The sequence below is a fragment of the Nannospalax galili genome, unplaced genomic scaffold (assembly GCF_000622305.1).
Source record: "Nannospalax galili isolate Female #2095 unplaced genomic scaffold, S.galili_v1.0 scaffold484, whole genome shotgun sequence".
In the NCBI taxonomy this organism is placed as follows: Eukaryota; Metazoa; Chordata; class Mammalia; order Rodentia; family Spalacidae; genus Nannospalax; species Nannospalax galili.
The window spans coordinates 432,984-439,214 of NW_008350788.1; the positions used below are offsets into that span (position 1 = coordinate 432,984).

The following is a 6,231-nucleotide window of genomic DNA, read 5'->3' on the forward strand; positions in this document are numbered from 1 at the left end:
CTGAGAAAAATCTCTTTCAACTTGGAATAAAAAGTGAAGATGAGGGCTGGAGAGATGGTTCAGTGGTTAAGAACACTGGTTGTTCTTGCAGAAGACCCGGGTTCGAATCCCAGAACCCACATGGGAGCTAACAACTGACAGTAACTCCAGTCACAGGGGATCTGACAGCCTCTTCTGTCCTCCGCGGGCATTGCACAGACGCAGGTGCACTTACCTACATGCAGGCAATACACATACACATAAAATTAAAAAAAAAAAAAAGTGAAGATGACTCTACCAGACGCACTAAGAGGTTTCTTCAGTAAGAGTAACAAGCATGCCTGGGAAAACTGAGGACACACTGTCCAGTCCCTGGGTTCCAGATAACTGAGGACACACTGTCCAGTCCCTGGGTTCCAGATAACTGAGGACACACTGTCCAGTCCCTGGGTTCCAGATAACTGAGGACACTGTCCAGTCCCTGGGTTCCAGATAACTGAGGACACACTGTCTAGTCCCTTGGTTCCCTGATCTCTTTGTAGGCTACCCTTGCATTTTCCCCATTTCCCTTTGGTTTCCATTAAACCACTTCTCTCTACCTACCCTAGTGACCCTTGCAGAAGTAGAGTAACCTCAGAGTTCACACACTTTGTCAGGAGCAGGAGTTAATGCTTCTCCAAGGTTCTTCCCAGGCTAACCGGGCACCAAAGGAAATACACAGAAATGAGAGGTGAAGGGACTCATGGCGACTGCTGTTTTGGATCAGTGGAATGTGCTCTATTTCCTGAATTTTCAGGGCATTTAAAAATTATTTATTTTTAAACATTTTTATTTATTTTATTTTATTTTACGTGTATGCCTGTATTGCCTGCATGTAGGTAAGTGCGCCCGTGGTGTCGTGCAATGCCCGTGGAGGACAGAAGAGGCTATCAGATGCCCTGGGACTGGAGTTACAGACCGTTGTTAGCTGCCATGTGGGTGCTGGGATTCAAACTTGGGTCTTCTGCAAGAACAACCAATGTTTTTAACCGCTGAGTCACCTCTCCAGCCCCTAAAATAATTTAATATAATTAGAATTTCCCAGTTTTTGTCACAGATAAACAAAGTAATCACCAGCACTGAGGCGATATTGAAACATATTTAGTATAAATATGTTTAATTGAAACACACATGCTTTAACAATTTTTACTTATTTATCATGCAGTTGTGTTATTCCATTAGTTTTTAGAAGTACTGTATATTACAGAACAACCATGGAATTTTGATTTCTGTTAAAGTTTTTGTTTTATTACTGGAGAACGATCTAGAAATTCAGATGTTATTGTGATAATTTACAGTCATGGGACGGCATTAATCATACAAATTTATGGGATCAGTTGGGGATTCCTGAAAGTAGGGCATTTTGTTATATGCAGAGTAGACCTGACAGAGGTGTTGCCCCAGACCTCATTGTCATCTGACCTCTCCCTCTGGCACAGGAGGGCTCAATTTGACTTTCCTTTGATAATACACTATTGATCAGACATTAGGGAGCAGATGGTGAGCTCAACACATAAAGAATTAAATAGGATCTAAGCCGGGTGTGATGGTGACGCCTTTAATCCCAGCACATGGGAGGCAGAGGCAGAGGCAGGTGGATCTTTGTGAGTTCGAGGCCAGCCTGGTCTACATAATGAGCTCCAGGCCAGCTGGGGCTACTCTGTTTCAAAAAGACCAAAAGAAAAAAAAAAAAAAGAAAAGGTTAGGCTAACCATGTATCCAGTTATGTTCATCCTAACAGATTTCTTTTTTCTTTCTTTCTTTTTTTTGGTCTTTTTGAGACAGGGTCTCCCTGTAGCCACAGCAATTTGCCATGTAAACTAAGGTTGGCCTTGAACTCACAGAGATCCACCTGCCTCTGCCTCCCAACTGCTGGGAGTTTATTTCTTGATTTCTTTCTTTTTGTTTTGGCGACAAGTATCCCAGGCTGGACTGAAACTTGAGGATGACCTTGAATTTCTGATCCCTCTATGTCTACCTACCAATTTTACAGAAGATGGTACAGAAATCTGGGATATCCTTCAGAGTAAGGGAGGCTTTCTTGCCTCAGATGTGCATAGCTCAGAGAGTTAAGGTGCTGGACAATACAGCAGCCACCAGAGTCAAGCCAGGGACTTCCTGGTCCTTTGTCTTAAGAACTTAAAGAATGAATTTCAGGGACAACATGGAGGGTGAGTTTAGAAAGAAGTTTAAAATTTTTTTTTTTAAAGTTTATTATTTTTATTTATTAATTTAATTTATTTATTTGTTTATTTTGTCTTTTTGAGATCCACCTGCCTCTGCCTCCCAAATGCTGGGATTAAGGCCGTGCGCCACCATACCTGACTATTATTTTTATTTTATGTGTATTCGTGTATTGCCTGCCTACGTGTAGATAAGTGCACTCGTGTCATGCAATGCTCTCGGAAGACAGAAGAAGCTGTCGGATCCCCTGGAACTGGAGTTACTGACAGTTAACTGCCATGTGGGTAGCTAGGATTCGAACCCCCGCCTTCTGCAAGAACAGACAGTGTTCTTAACTTCTGAGCCATATCTCCAGCTCCAGGCTACGGGGAAATTCTGTCTCAAAAAAACATAAAAAACCCTCGCAACACTTTTAGCTGACTATTAGAACACACACATACACCAAAAGCTTAAGTCTAATTTTCACAGCAAGTTAATTAGCCTTACCATTGCAAGGCCTCAAAAAATTAGTTTAAGACTCAGAATTGTTCCTCTCCACGGAAATCTTTAGTAAAAGGCGAAAGATTTGTACGATCTGAAGAGAAACCAGAGTATGCTACCAAATGCCCCCGTTCAGTTCTCGGCTAACTGTACCTCCTAGAAAGGGAATGGTAACTATTTCTAAACCCCTAAAATGAAAAAGGCGGTGACTTCTATTTTTATCCAAGATAATCCCGTGAATCTTTTCTAATTTTTAGAGAACCAAGGTCAGGAAAAAAACCTGCAAGTAGTTACTCAGTTTTAATTTAAGGGCTGGGCTGGGCAGTGCATTGTGGGTATGCAAATAACACGGAGTTTCCAGAAATTCCTTCCCTCTAGGCCCTAGGCCGCCACCAGGGGTCATAGCAAAAGCCAGATTTCCGAGTAACAATACCTGGTCCAATTTCAGCTTGAGGCTTTATTGAAAAATGGTCTTTAATTGAAAAAAAAAAAAAAAAAGTCGCGGGGGCGTTGCTCAGTATGGAGCGCTTGTCTGGCGTGCACGAGTCACTGGGTTCCACCCTCAGTGCCAATGAATAAATATACAAAAACCACAAGTTTAGAAAAAAAAAACAAAAACCCTTACTTTTAGAGTCTGTGAATACAGCTCAGTGGTAGTGCCTGCCTACCACTACAAGGACACAGGTTCGATCCCTTGGAAAATCTTTTCGGCCTCGCTTGGGTGTCACAACGGGAAATCTCAGCACTGGGAGGTTGGGGCAGAAGGATAGTGAGTTTGAGTGAGGCAAGACCTAGCTACAAAATTTAACATAGTATATAATAACAGGGGCTAATGAGACGACTCAGTAGTTAAGAGCACTGGGTGTTCTTCCAGAGTACCCAGGTTTGATTCCCAGTACCCACATGGTGGCTATCAACCATCGGAAACTCCAGTCCCAGGGGAATCCAACACCCTCTTCTGACCTCCATGGGCATTGCACAATATGCGTGTACTATACACTCAGGTAATACACTCATACACATAAAATAAAAATAAGATATTTAAAAAAGAATATATGCTGGGTGTAGTGGCACATAACTTCAATCCCTGCACTCAGGAGGCAGGGGCAGGCAGATCTCTGTGAACCAAGTTCCAGGCTAGCTGAGGGCTACAGGGAGACTGGTTCTCAAAACAACAGACTGATCTGGAAATCACTATGTGGCCCAAGCTAGCCTGGAATTTATGATCATCCTCCTGCCTTAGCCTGCTGGAGTTACAGGTGTCAGCCACAATACCAGCTTCTTACAGCCTTTTGGCTGAGGATGACCTTGAACTCCTGATACCTGCCTTCACTTCCCAAGAGCTGGCATTAGAACTGTATGCCACTGTGCTCAGCCTCATTGACTTTTTAAAAAATAAAAATGTATTTTATGTGTATTCCTGTACTGCCTGCATGTATGTGCACCTCGTTAGTGCCTGGTGCCCTTGGAGCCAGGAGAGGGTGTTTGAGTCACTGGAATTAGAGTTATGGATAGTTGTAAGTCTTTGTGTGGGTGCTGGGAAGAACCTGAGTCCATGGAGAACAAGTGCTCTTCACTGTCAAGCCATCTTTTTAAAAAGCTCTCCTGAAGTAAATAAATAGGGAAGAATAACAAGTAAACAGTTAAAAAGATAATAAACATTCAATATGTATATGTGAATGTGAGTATTAGCCTTTCTTGGTATCCAAATATATTATTCAATTGATTCTAAATAGAATGCATTTTATCCAGCCACACGGCACAAATCCTAGGACTCTGAGAGATTGAGTCAAGAGGATTGTGATGAACTCCCTGTCATTCTGGGTTAAACAGTGGGGTTGAGGCCAGCCTCAGTCATACTGAAACCCTGTCTGAAACAAAACACAAACAAAAAACAGGACTGGAGAGATGGCTCAGTGGTTAAGAGCATTTGCTGCTCTTGCAGAGGACCTGAGTTTGGTTCCCAGGACCTATGTCAGGTGGCTTACAACTCTCAGTCCAGCTGCAGAGAATCTGACACCCTCTTCTGGCCTCCTCAGGCACTGCACTCCGAGGCACAATCAATCACACACATGCACACATACACACATAACTAAAAAGAAAATAAATCTTAAAAATGTACAGGGACTGGGGAGATGGCTCAGTTGGTAAAATGCTTGTCATGTAAGCATGAGGACCTGAATTCTATCTTTAGCACCTATATAAAAACAGGAGGTTTTGCTGTATGCTTATAACCCCAGTCCTGGGAAGGCAGGGACAGGAGGATTCCTAGGACTCATTGGCCAGCCAGTCTAGCCTTACTGGAGAGCCCCAGGTCCCAGTAAAAGACCCTGTTTCCAAAAAGCAAGGTGCAGGCTGGGAAGTTGGTTCAGTAGGTAAGGTGCTTGCTGCACAAGTATAAGGACTGGAGTTTGGATCCCAGCAGGTATCCAGGCAGGTATTTCACCTGCCTGTAATCCCAGCACTCAGGAGAGAGAGACAGGATCCTGGGACAAGCTGGTTAGCTAGTCTAGCAATTCAGCAAGCTGTGGGTTCAACTGAGAGACTCTGCCTCAACTAGAAAAGTGGAAAGCAATGGAGATAGACAGCTCATGTCAACTTCAAGCCTCCATGTGCACTGTGCACACATACCCATATACATGCAAACATACATATAGGTCCATACAACACACAAACACATACACATGCAAAGCAAACAAAACCATAAAACAAATGAACAAGATGATGGTTCCTCACGAATAACCACTGAGGGACTGTAGAGCTGGCTCGGCAGTTAAGAGCACTGGCTGCTCATGGAGAAGACCTGGGTTTAGTTCTCAGCACTCACATGGTGGCTAAAAACCATCCATAACTTCAGTTACAGGGGACTGAATGCTCTTTTTTGACCTCCACAGGCATTGCATGCATGTAGTACACTTAGGTATATCTGGCAAAACACATATACACATCAAATAAAAATACATTGAAAATACATTGAAAAATACATTGACCTCTGGCCTCTATACACATACATGAACACATATACATACACACAAAAATAATGCATTTGATATCTAGTGATGACCTTATTTGTGATTGGAAACAACCCATAAATTAATGTTGGAAAAGAAATTTGCAAGTTGAAAAAAATAAATTTAAACTTAAATCTTCATCTCGTGTCACATGAAAACCTCAGCAAAGATACTTAAAATGAAATTTAGAAATTCCAGAAGTTATGAAGAAATGTAAAGTGGGTAATAAGCATTTTAAAGTACGTACTGTAAGCACAAGGCTCTATTTCTTTGTCTCTCGGACTCACATTTTCCTTGACATTCCTAGTAGGACAGAGGGGTCTGGTTCTGTGTGTGGGCACGTTCCCCAATACGGCTGAAGCTCCCGAGGCCATGTTTCTATGATGTCAGTCTACATTTCAGCCAGTCCTGTGACTCTTATTCCTTATCATCCGTCTGACTGTCTGACTGTGGCAACCATTGTTTTTCTCTGGCTTGTTTTGTCTCAAAAAGAATACTACATCTCTTTGTTTCTCTAAAGCATCGGTAAACACTAGAT

General features: G+C 42.5%; 1 non-coding gene across 1 annotated transcript; it reads right to left on the reverse strand.

Moving 5' to 3' along the window:
* Positions 1-2,680: 2,680 nt before the first annotated feature.
* Positions 2,681-2,796, reverse strand: LOC115066772. The gene has a single exon (XR_003846218.1). It is a non-coding gene; the product is annotated as a U5 spliceosomal RNA (small nuclear RNA).
* Between the last annotated feature and the right edge of the window lie 3,435 nt (positions 2,797-6,231).